The sequence below is a fragment of the Sarcophilus harrisii genome, chromosome 1 (genome assembly GCF_902635505.1).
Source record: "Sarcophilus harrisii chromosome 1, mSarHar1.11, whole genome shotgun sequence".
NCBI classification, from domain to species: Eukaryota; Metazoa; Chordata; class Mammalia; order Dasyuromorphia; family Dasyuridae; genus Sarcophilus; species Sarcophilus harrisii.
In genome coordinates this window covers 630,721,807-630,734,394 of record NC_045426.1, presented here as the reverse complement: position 1 = coordinate 630,734,394, position 12,588 = coordinate 630,721,807, and positions in this window count along the sequence as shown.

Sequence of the window (12,588 nt, the reverse complement as noted above, 5' to 3'; positions counted from 1 at the left end):
TTATACTTTAAAGAAGGAGACAATATATAAACAACTATATAAAATATGTTATATGCAGGAAAATTTGGATATTGTCTCAGCAGAATTGAGGGATTGGGAAAGGCCTCTTGGCCTTTTAGCTGAGGTTTTCAGTAAACTAGGGAAGTCTGAAGGTAGAGATGAGGAGGTAGAGAATTCTATGCATACAGGACAACCAGTAAAAAATTGTTTAGTCTGAAAATGGGATGTCTCCTTAAAGGAATAGCAATGAGACCATTGTCACTGATGGAGAGACTACAAGAAAACTAGCAAGGTAGGAGGTGGTTAGGTTGTGAAGAGCTTTGACTGCCAAACAGAGGATTTTGTATTTGATCCTGGAATTTATTGAATATGATGCTGACATGATCAGATGTGCACTTTAGAAAGATTAATTTGAAAACTAAGTGGAAGATGGACTTCGGTAGGGAGAGACTTGAGTCACAGAAGCCAAGGAGCAGGATATTACATTAATCTACTCTGACAGGAGTAGCATAAGTTCTGGACCAAATACATTTCCAGGCATTTTTCTTAAAGAGTCCTGTGCTACAGCAAACTATGGCCTTAATGGGATGAACCCCTTTCTCTCTAGAAAGTGCATAGAAATGGGAACTAATGCAGCTATATCTCTGGCCTTTTACAGGGTAAAGATGGTCCTCCTGGTCCCCAAGGTCCACCTGGATTACCTGGAATTCCTGTAAGTAGCATGTGGTTATTTATTCCTTTTACATCATTCAGAATTTAGCACTAAAATGGGATATTGGAGCAAATAAGGTTCAGAGTGACAGTGGGAGGAGAAAGGATAATTTACCATGGGAAGCTTGCATTATACTCGATCATTATTACTATTGGAGATTTTACATCACTTGTCTGAAACTCTTTAAGATTTACAAAGAACCTTCTTCACAATCGTCCTATGACTTGGAGAGTGTCAATGTTGTCATTTCCAATTTTCAAGTGAAAAAATTGAAATCTAGAGAGTATGAAATGATCTATCTAGCATCTCACAGATAATCAATATTGGACATGGGACCAAAGCACAGGACTTCTATCCTTCTGTTTATTGCTTAGTAAATCTTAAATTTCATTTTTACTTTAAGGAATCCATAGATTCATAGATATGGGATGTATGAATACTCTCATCAGTGATTTAAATTGAAACTTAACCCACTTCTCATCTTGTAACTATTATCCTTGTCTCCCACCAAATCCTCTATTTAGAGGTCCACCCAATATCCTAAGGGGTTCCCTTCTATATCTCTTGGTATTGCATGATTATAATTATAATATATTGGCTTTTAATTAGTTATCTCTCACTCTAAGTGTAGGACTGGTCTTATTCCTTTTCTATTTATCTCTCTAATGGTATCCTTTACCCTGCCTTCCAGCACAATTCTTCACTGATAATATGTTGCAACCTATTCATTCCTCTCTATTGTCTTTAGTTCTTCAGAGACTGTGGTTTTCTATGACCCATAGCTATAAAGACTTACCAGAAGAATAAGACATTTTAAAATATCGTTCATTAAATTTACTTTCCCAAATCTCCAAAGATAATTCAATATCATCTTCCTATTCTATTCGGTTTTTGTTCCTGTTTTTTCTTCTAAAAATATGGAATGATGTCTATACTGATCAACTAGCTCTGTAGGTTGCCCATTTATTCTTAATGTGAGGTTAAAACAAATCTACACCTATTTAAATATCATTTGATTCCTTTTAAATCCTCTGTATTTTTGTGTGTATGAATTTAAAAGTGTTATGCTCAGAAGGACATCCTCATCTTGGTATAGTTAATTAAGCTTATCATTATCTTTCTAAAAACAGAATTTTGTTAGTTGTGATTCTGTACACTGTTTCATTTTTTTCTGGCTTGTTCTACTCATAGGAAATTCAGAATGAAATAAATACAACTATTTCCCCCCCCCCCCATTTCAATACTATTTTATTTTTCCCTCATTACTTACATACATTTTAAAAATTAGCATTAATTTTACATATAATGTTACCATTTATTAAAGAAGAAAGCAAATTTGCATACTAAGGAGTTGGATTTACTTGCTTATTTTTACATAAAAAATTAAATCTTGGCAGAATAATGCTGCAGGATACACAGTATTCAAAAACTAATATTTTATTTTTCAAAATACATGTAAAGATAGTTTTCTACATTCACTTTATGTTCCAATTTTTTTCTCCCTTCCTCCTGTACCTTCCTCTTCCCCAAAAGAGCATACAATCTGATTTGTTAAACATGTGGAATCATTTTAAACATACTTCAGTATTTGCATTTTGTGCAAAAAAATCTGACCGAAAGAGAAAAAAAAGCCATGATAGAGAAAAAACAAATAAACAAAGATGAAAATACAATGTTTCAATCTATATCCAGTCTTCATATTTCTCTTTATGGATGCAGATGACATTTTCCATCCCAAGTCTGTTGGAATTGTCTTGGATCACTACATTACTGAGAAGAGTCAAGACAATCACAGTTGAACATAACATAATCTTATTTTATACAATGTTCTCTTGGTTCTGCTCATTTAACTTAGCATCAGTTCATGCAAGTCTTTCCAGGTTTTTTTTTTTTTTTTTTACTGAAATCAGGCTGCTCATCATTTCTTACAGAACAATAATATTCCATTACATTCATATACAATAACTTATTCAGCATTTCCCAGTTATGGGAAAGACAACTCAATTTCAGAGATGTCTTAATTTGTATTTCTCTAATCAATAGTGATTCAGAGTATTTTTTCATATGACTATAAATGGATTTAATTTCTCCATATAAAAATTGTTATTTCATATCCTTTGGCCGTTTATCAATTGATTAATGGCTTGTATTCTTATAAATTTGACTCATTTTTTTTTAGAAATAAGGCCTTTATTAGAAATACTAACTATAAAAATTGTTTTCCAGCTTTCTGTTTCTCATCTAATCTTGGCTGCATTGGTTTTGTTTGTGCAAAACCTTTTTAATTTAATGAAATGAAAATTATCCATTGCATTATTTCATAATATTCCCTTTGGCCATAAATTTCTCTCTTCTCCACAGATCTGAGAGTAAGGCTACTTCTTGCTCTCCTAAATTGCTTATAGTATCACTCTTTATGTCTAAATCCTGAACCCATTTGATGACTTCTTATCTTGATATAAGGTGTGAGATGTTGGTCAATAGCTAGTTTTTGACCATACTAGTTTTCAATGTTCTCAGTAATTTTTGTTAGAAAGTGAGTTCATATCCAAGAAGTTGGAATCTTTGGGTTTATCATGCAGTAGATTACTATCATCTTGAATATTTGTTTCTTGTGTGAATTAAATATTGTGTCTTGTGGACCTAATCTATTCCACTGATCTACTACTCTATTTCTTAGCCAAACCCACATGACTTTGATAACTACCTCTGTATAATACAGTTTTAGGTCGTGTACAATTGCATAAAATCAATTTTCTTGATGAACAAGGTGGTACAAAATGGTTCTCACACTTATATGCCCACAGCTTAAGTTACAAAATAGCTGCACAGTAGAGGGACCAGATGTGCCTGGAAATTAGGTTTTCAGGCCTTCTCTGCCTTTCTGTCAACACATCATGGTGAGAAGCATTCTTACTTTATGCCTAATCACTCTTAAGCCCCCAAATGAGAGTGTTGGCAAAGAGGTGACAACGGGGAGTTGTTATCCCTTCATCTGATGTCTCATTAACTCAGTCAAAAAATATCTTTTCAAGGCCTAGCTTAACTATTCCCTTTTGTGAGAAGCCTGTCCTGATCTTTTCAGGCAAACACAATTTCATTCTCCACTGAGTAAGCATAGTACTTTGTGTTCTCTTAATTTTCCTTTAGCATTCTACCTTGTAATGGAACACATACTGTATTATGTACATTGTGTGCATACTTTGTTTTCTCTACTATTCAAAAATTCTTTGAGACAAGAGTCATATTCTATTCAATTTTAAATGTTCATCATGCTAGATAGAGTTCACTATACCTAGTGGGTGCTTAGTAATGATTAATTAATTTAAAAAACCTATTTGGAACACATTTTATTCTATTCCCCTTGCCAGCATACTTATTTTTGTATGTATCTAATCCCCTTAAGTTACAGCTTAAGCTCCATGAGAGCATTAACAGGATTGTTTTTCAGTTTATTTTCCTGGGCACTAAAAAAAGGACCCAGAATATCACTGGTACATAATAGATGCTCATTAAGTTCATTTGACATAGTGTTTAGATCTATGAGGTGTACACAAAATAAAAATATAGTCCCTGCCCTCCAGGAGTTTATAGGGCATCCATAAAGAGTATTTAAACATATGAAGATTAATGAGTAAAAAAATAATGAACTGGAAAATATCTCTTGGGCAGTATATAAAGTATAGAAAGATCAATTAAGTAATATGAGTCATAAGTAACATGATAAGAGGGACAGAAAAAATTCCTATGGGCTTGGAAAGACTTATAGGAGGGGAAGGATTTCTTTCCTTGAACTTTGAATAATATTTGGATCAATGAAAAAGAGTGGAAAGAGATGTCTAGGTAAGAGCAATGTACAGGAGTAGAATGTATATGTAATATATGTCCAGTGGAGAGGGACAGATAGTAAAAGACCAGGGTAGATGATAGAATTATTTCTGATTAGTAGCTATGCCATTTATAATCTATGTCACTCTGGACAAATAACTTTCTGTTTCTCATCCTCAGTTGGCTATCTATAAAATAAGAAAATGTTATTGCATAATTTCTAACTTCCCTTCTAGATGTAACATACAATAGAGAGAAGACTACAAATGTTAGAAAATTATGATGGTTCTCCAATGCTAGACTAGGGAGAAAGAAATTTTACTCTGAAAGCAATTGAATGTGTATATATGAAGGATAGATTTTCCTAATGTTGGGTCTTTGATTTTACATATCAATAAGGGACATTTATATACAAAGATTTAAAGATATTTTAAAATATTCTTCATATATTTTGTTTTTATATTCATCTGTCAAGAAAGTTATTTTCTAATAAAATTCTCTCCCTGCCTCACTCAGGCACCCCCTAAATCAAATAATTTAAAAGAAAAAGAAAAAAGCTATTATTGCATTACTTATTCCATATCATTCAATTATTCAGTTATTCGATATTATTCAATAATTATGAAATTATTCCATATCCATAGTCTTCTACCTCTAAAAAAAGTACATTCTTATATCCCTTCTTTGGGACCAAGACTGGTCATTTATATACAAACTTGCATTAAAATCTGTTGCTGTTATTCTCAATAAATTACTTTAGTCATTGTGTATATTTTTTCTGGTTCTTCTTATTTGCCTCTGTATCAATTCATGTAAGTCTATCCCTGCCTTGGTATATATTTATCATGTGTTTATTGTTTCTTATATCACAGTAATGTACCATTACATAAATGCACCATACTTTGTTTAGCCATTTCAAAGTCTTCAAGAATCTACGTTTTGCCAGTTCTTGTTACTACAGAAAAAAAAATGAAGAAATATTTTTGTCATCTTTAATTTCCTTGGATTATATGCTTACCAGTGAGATTTGGGGACCAAAAAATCATATTTTAGTTACACACATAGCATCATTACAAATGAGAGGAGAAGGAGGAAGAAGAGAAGCAAGAAGAAGAAAAAAAGATAAAGAAGAAGGAGAAAGGGGAGGACAAAAAGAAAGAGAAGAAGGCAAAGTAAAAAGAAGAAGAAGAAATTGTAGTATATGAATGTAATAGCACACCTATCAGATTGCCTAAAATGATTAAAGGGAAATGATTGAAGGGGATTGGAGGGGTTGGAATTGTGAACTTATCAATCATTTTAGAAAACAATATGGAATTATGCCCAAAGAATTATTAAATTGCTTATAACTTATGATCCAACAATAACTCTACTAGGTCTATTTCCAAAGATGATTATAGAAAAAGAAAAATAAGTGTTATAAAGGAAAATGGAAATGTTCTAGAATATTTATAGCAGCTCTCTTTGTGGTGACAAAGAACTAGAAATTTTAGAGAAGCCCATCAATTGAAGGATTGCTGAATGCGTCGTGGTATGTGACTGATGCAATACTATTGTGCGAAACTATGAATTTAATGACCTTAGAAAAACACGAGAAGACTTGTAAGACATAATAAAGAGCAAAATGAGCAAAACCAAGAGAATATTGTATACAGTAGCAGCAGTATTGTTTCAAGAATAGCCTTGAACAATTAAGTTATTTTGACTATTATAAATATCCAAATTAGCTATAAAGGGCATATGAAGAAAGATGCTATCTGTATCCAAAGAAAGAACTGATAAATGGAAGTATGTATAGAATAATTATATGTATGTGTATATGTACACACATACACCTATGTGTGTATGTTTCTAACAGTAGCCATCTCTGGGGAGGAGGGGAGAGAAGGAAAAAAAGAAATTTACATGATAACTATTATATAAAATTTAAAAGAAATAGTAAATTCTACATTTGCAGTTTCTTGTGCAATCATTTGTTCTGTTGTACTATGTTATAGAAATGCTTATTTTATTCCATAAATTAAAAAAATAAAAAAATAAAGGGAAGAGAGCAGAGGAAAGGTGTTAGAATACACAGGAGCCACTTGACAGTGGCTGCTGGAGATCCAACCCAGAATGAATCTCTTCTTGTGAGAAAATGATACAAGGAGACTGAGAGGCCGTTGCTATTCTCTAACCTCTCTCCTGAGATCTCATTGTGTTGTCTGACCTCTCTCCTCTTCCCTCTGCCTCCAATTTATCTCATTCCCAGTCTGCAACACCTGTGCCAGTAAAGGCTGCCCTACAACTCCTTCAGACATTATGATCCACAGCTGTGGGGGCTCTCAGAGAACTGATCTGTCCCTTAACAGAAAGGAGAGGAAAGGAGGGAAGAAAAGAAGAAACAAGAGTAGGGGAAAACTGACTAGAACAGAATCTTGGGTTTTTTTCTGAGCATTCAGATAGGATAGCAGCAAGTCGAGAGTGAGGAAGACAAGTTCAAAACAGCTCTTCGACTCCTGCTAGTTATGTGACCCTGGGCTACTAACTTAACTTTCTTTGCCTCAATATTCTCATCTATAAAATTGAGGTAACACTAGCATCTGTCTCCCAGGATTGTTACGAGGCTCAAAGGACCTGGCACATAAAAGCTATGACATTTAAAAAGGTTCACAAGACATAGTCTCTATATAATTTAATCATTTTTAATAATTTTTTAATTTTTTAATTTTATTTATTTATTTAATTTATTTATATTTAATTTTATTATTATTAATTATTTAATTAATTTTTTTAATTTAATTAATTAATTAATAATAATTTAATAATTTTATTTATTTAATTAATAATAATTTAATAATTTTTAATAATGCCAGTAGATTATTAATAAAAGGATAGTCATTTGGCAATCTCTCTTAGACCAAAGACTCCTATTAGCAGTGGAGTTACAGTGCAAGAGAAGATGTTCCTGAAGGGTACCTACTCAACTCTGATTGCTTAATCGTAAGAAATGGGTTATATTAGAATAGAGACATTCAAATCTTGATCAAAGAGACATCAACTTCCATATCATCTGTGTTGGTAATAAAGAGAATCAACATTTCCCCAACCTGTCTGAGCAAATACATTGAGCAATAATATACCCATTAACCTAAACTTAGAATTTCTTATACATCTAATTAGATTGATTTCTGTATGAGGAAGTAGAAAAGGAGAAAAAATGTTGGTCCTAGAAATAGAATAATTAGTTATTAAATATAATAGAAATATTCATTTCTCACACAGCCCTCTATAATAATAGTAGTAATAGAAATTATATGATATTTTGATAATACATTAAAGAAGATGTAGAAAGGTCAATCAGACAATGAGAAGAATAAGCAGAAGAATATTTATGAAAACCAAGGAAGAGTGTATCATGGAGGAAGAAATGGTCAGCAATGTCAAATATTACAGGTCAAGAGAGGTCGAGAGGTCAGAGACCATTTCAATTTGATATTTAATTTGAATTGGAAGAAAAAAGGTCAGTCCAACAGGATGTCTTCTTGGGAGGAGTTGAGACATGAATGAAAAATGAGGAAATAAAGGCAATGGGTATAAATGTTTTGTTTTGTTTTGTTTAGTTTTGTTTTTCCTGGGCTGTTGTTGGCTTTGGAAGGGAGGAGCAAACTAAGAGTCAGGAGTATTCTGGTAAATATTTAATAATAGACTTTACAAATAGCATTAAATTTAGCACTTTCTTAAATCTAGAAAACAAAACAATAAATCAAATTCTGACTTGTAGCATTTGATGATTCATGAGGTGGAAATGTTTACATTGAAAATTTTACCAAATGGTTCTGTAAATTGGTTAAAACTTGACTCTAACACAGCCCTATTTTTAATGGACCGCAGGATCAAGTGAAAGTTGTTGAAGGATTGAGGAGATCAAGGCATATCCATAGATTTCATGGAAGGAGGCAGTAGATAAAGAGATTAAAAAAGTAAAGTTCAGATTAAATCACAGCTTTTGCATATTCATGTACTTTGTTTCATAACTTTTCCATATGACTTTTTAAAAATTTTTATTATAGCTTTTTATTGACAAAACATATGCATGGGTAATTTTTCAACAATGATCCTTGCAAAAACTTCTGTTCCAACTTTTCCCCTCCTTTCCTCCACTCCCTCCCCTAGATGGCAGGTTGTCCCATACATGTTAAATATGTTAAAATATATGTTAAATACAATATATGTATAAATATTTATATAGTTATCTTGCTACACAAGAAAAATCAGATTTAGAAAGAAGGTAAAACTAACCTGAGAAGTGCAAACAAACAACAACAGAAAGAGTGGAAATGCTATGTTGTGGTCCATACTCATTTCCCAGAGTTCTTTCCCTGGGTGTAGCAGGTTCTGTTCATTACTGATCAGTTGGAACTAATTTGGATCTTTTCATTGTTGAAGAGGGCCACATCCATCAGAATTGATCCTCATATAGTATTGTTGTTGAAGTATATAATGATCTCCTGGTTCTGCTCATTTCACTTAGCATGAGTTCATGAAAGTCTCTCTAAGCCTCTCTGTATTCATCCTGCTGGTCATTTCTTACAGAACAATAATATTCCATAACATTCATAAACCACAATTTATTCAGCCATTCTCCAATTGATGGGCATCCATTCAATTTCCAGTTTATTGCCACTACAAAAAGGGCCTCCACAAACATTTTGCACAAATGGGTCCCTTTATCTTTTTTAATATCTCTTGAGATATGCCAGATAATATGTATCGCACCCACCCACCTCCCAAAAAGGAAAACAAATTCTGTCCTGAGGATTAACCCTGAAATTCTCTTCTTCATTTAATTTTAAGTTTCATGAGACTAAGGACTTTGTCTTATTCATATTTAAAATTAATCCAACAACTCACATAATATTTTGCCCTCTAAATAAGTGTTTGATGAATGAGTAACCATATTCTATGACAAATGTAGATCCTCAGGTACAAATCTATGAGAACTTTGTTAAGCACAACCCAATTCTGCCTTCCTCATAACCCACTTAGCTTTTATTCCCTACATGATGTTCAGGGGTCAAAGGCATCCATAGATTGCAATGTGACTGTTTCTCTAAGTGTTTCACACTGACTTTGATGGGAAACCTGTGTTCACCCCTGCTGAAGAAATGCTTGTGTTGTTTTATTTTTTTTTTAAATTGCACCATTCTTCAAGCTTCCCTTGACTTATTACTTATCCAGCCCCTTTCTTTTTGCTTTCATGCATTCAGGAAATGTTTCAGAAAGTAAACATTTTAATTGAAAAGAAAATCAATAATAGTTCCACCAAAGACATCCTGTGTTTACCAGTGTGCTGAGGGGCATTAAGTTCCTACATATCTGCAGAGATATCTTAAAACTATACTACAGAAGTCTTGTTGGCAAATTAACGTGAATTTCCAGTAGTAGTTTTTATCTATCAGCACCAAGAGTTAATTTTTTTTATTGCTATCTTTTGTTTTTATGTTGCCTATTTTGCCAGAAAATCCTTTCCATGTCCCTACCTCATTCCAGAGAGCTTTCATTATCGCAAAGAATAAAAATTTGACAAGGGAAAAAAAATTCTGGGAAAATAACTATTATCTAAGCCTAGTATATGAAAAAGAAGTCTTATTTAAATGAATTTAATTAAGAAAAGATTACTTAACTGTTAAATATCCTTTTCAAGATGCAGACTCTTTCCCCAAATTCACAGCACTGTTTAATATGCCAGTATGTCTTACAACAAAATCCTTCCAGGTTCTGGGAATCCTTCTGATGCTCCATCCACTCTGGCTACCATACTTCCTTTGGTAGTCCTGTGAGCAGATAACTATTATAAATTTAAAACAAGATGTCATGGTTAGATGTACTTTCCTGAACAATTTAAAATGTCCAAAGATTTGAATTGGTCTAAAGTCAGTGAGTTAACCAACAAACTATGGATATTCCACCTGGTGCTAAATCCTGAAAAAACAAAAGCAAGATGAAATAATCCTTGTTTTCAAGGAGCTGACTTTCTAAAAGGATAACAGCAATTACAAAGATAAGCCTACACAGAATAAGAAAAAAAAAAAGAATAATTACCAGATACTTGAATAAAAATATGATAACATTGGAATGGTCTGAGGAAGGGTTCTTTATCTTGAAGAATGAAGAAAAGGATACAGTGGGAGAAAAAAAGCAGGGAGTACATGCCAATGCATGACCCCAAACACAGAAGGTGGGTGAAGAAGGAAGAAACTGATATTAGAAGATTCCTCAGTTATCCACTTCTGGATCTTCTAGTTGTAAGACTATAGTTTAGTTTCCTCATCTGTAAAATGGGGATGATAATTGAATTATCTCACAGGGTTATGGTGAGGATCAAATGAGTCTGCCTATGTAAAATAATTTGTCCAACTTAATGTACAATCTAAATGCTATCTATATATTAACTAGTGTTCTCTTGGTCATTTTGTTATAAAGGATAATTTTTTTAATCTTGTTATTTCTTACCTTTGCTGAATCCTGTCATTCCTTGAAAATATTAACTGAGCCCAGATCCTGCAATATTGAGATAATGCACCAATGAACAACTGATTTTGCATTCAGAAGATTTGGTTTGAATCCTGGCTTGGCTACTTGCTAAGTTTGTGATCTTGAATATGTCACTGCACGTCTGATAAACAGAGATAATAACAATACCTGAACTATCTGTACCACCCTTTCCTATATTGTGAGAGGCAACTTAGTAACATATATCAAAAGAACTTTGTATGCTGCAAAAGCACAATATTATGATATATCATTTAAATATACCTGTAAAATCAAATTTAATTGGCTATTTGTAGGCGGTGATGGCTATTTAAAAATTGAATCTCATATTAAACAAACTAATGATTATAATTTGAAAGCTAAAGATTGACCCTAATCAGGAATCTTTTTAATTTATTTCCCGTGTCTCCTAATTCTCCTTAAGTTTGATTTATAAATGTAACCACATCATGTTCTATCCCAATTTATTCATAAATGAGGCTAGACTGTACCCCATCCTTCTGAACATTAGTTGGATATCAGGCAAATCATGGAATCACATCTGAAATTCTAGTATGCATGTAAATAAACATGGCACATGGATCAGGGCGAGGATTAAAGGGTAGGGGTAGAAAAGAAAGAAACATCTTTTTGACTTCCTCTTTATTGTGTTTTTCTTTTAAATTTTTAAAAATTTATTTATTTTTAATATCCTGTTTTAAAATTTGAGTTCCAGATTCTTGCCCTCCCACTCCTCCCTAATCCAGTAAAAAGACAAATAAAGTGACATTCATTATATATGCAAAATCATGCAAAATATTTTCTTATTAGCCATATGCCAATAAAGGAGCAAAAAAATCAATAAATCATTATTTTTATTCATTTTTAAGTTTGCACTTAGCACTCATCAGTTCTCTCTCTGAAGGTAGATAAACATTATTATTATTATTATTATGAATCCTTTATCATTGTGTTGAATCACTGTATGGATTATAGTAGCCAATTATTTCACAGTTAATTACCAATCCAACATTGTGGTTATTGTGCACAATGAACTCTCAGTTCCTCTCTCTTGACTTTGTATGACATCAGTTCATAATGATTTTGCCATTTTTTTGTTTATTTATTTTGCTTTGTGTTTTTTTTCCTAAAAGCATCTGCCTTGTCATTTCTTATAGCATAATAATTCTGAATCCCAATCCTATGCTATCATTTGTTACAATTTTTCCCAACAGATGGAATAGCCCTTAATTTTCAATATTTTGCCATCACAAAAAGAGCTCTTTTAAATAATTTTGTACATATAGGCCCTTTTCCTTTTTCTTTGGTCTCTTTACGTATTGATGGGTCAAAGTCCTCTGAGTATAGGTTCAGATTGCATTCTAGATTAATTGCGTTAGTTCACTATTTCACCAACAGTTCATCTATCTATCTATCTATATATATATATATATATATATATATATATATATATATATATATGAATATACCTATTTTCTCTTATGCCCTTCAGCATTCGTCTTTTCTGATAAGTG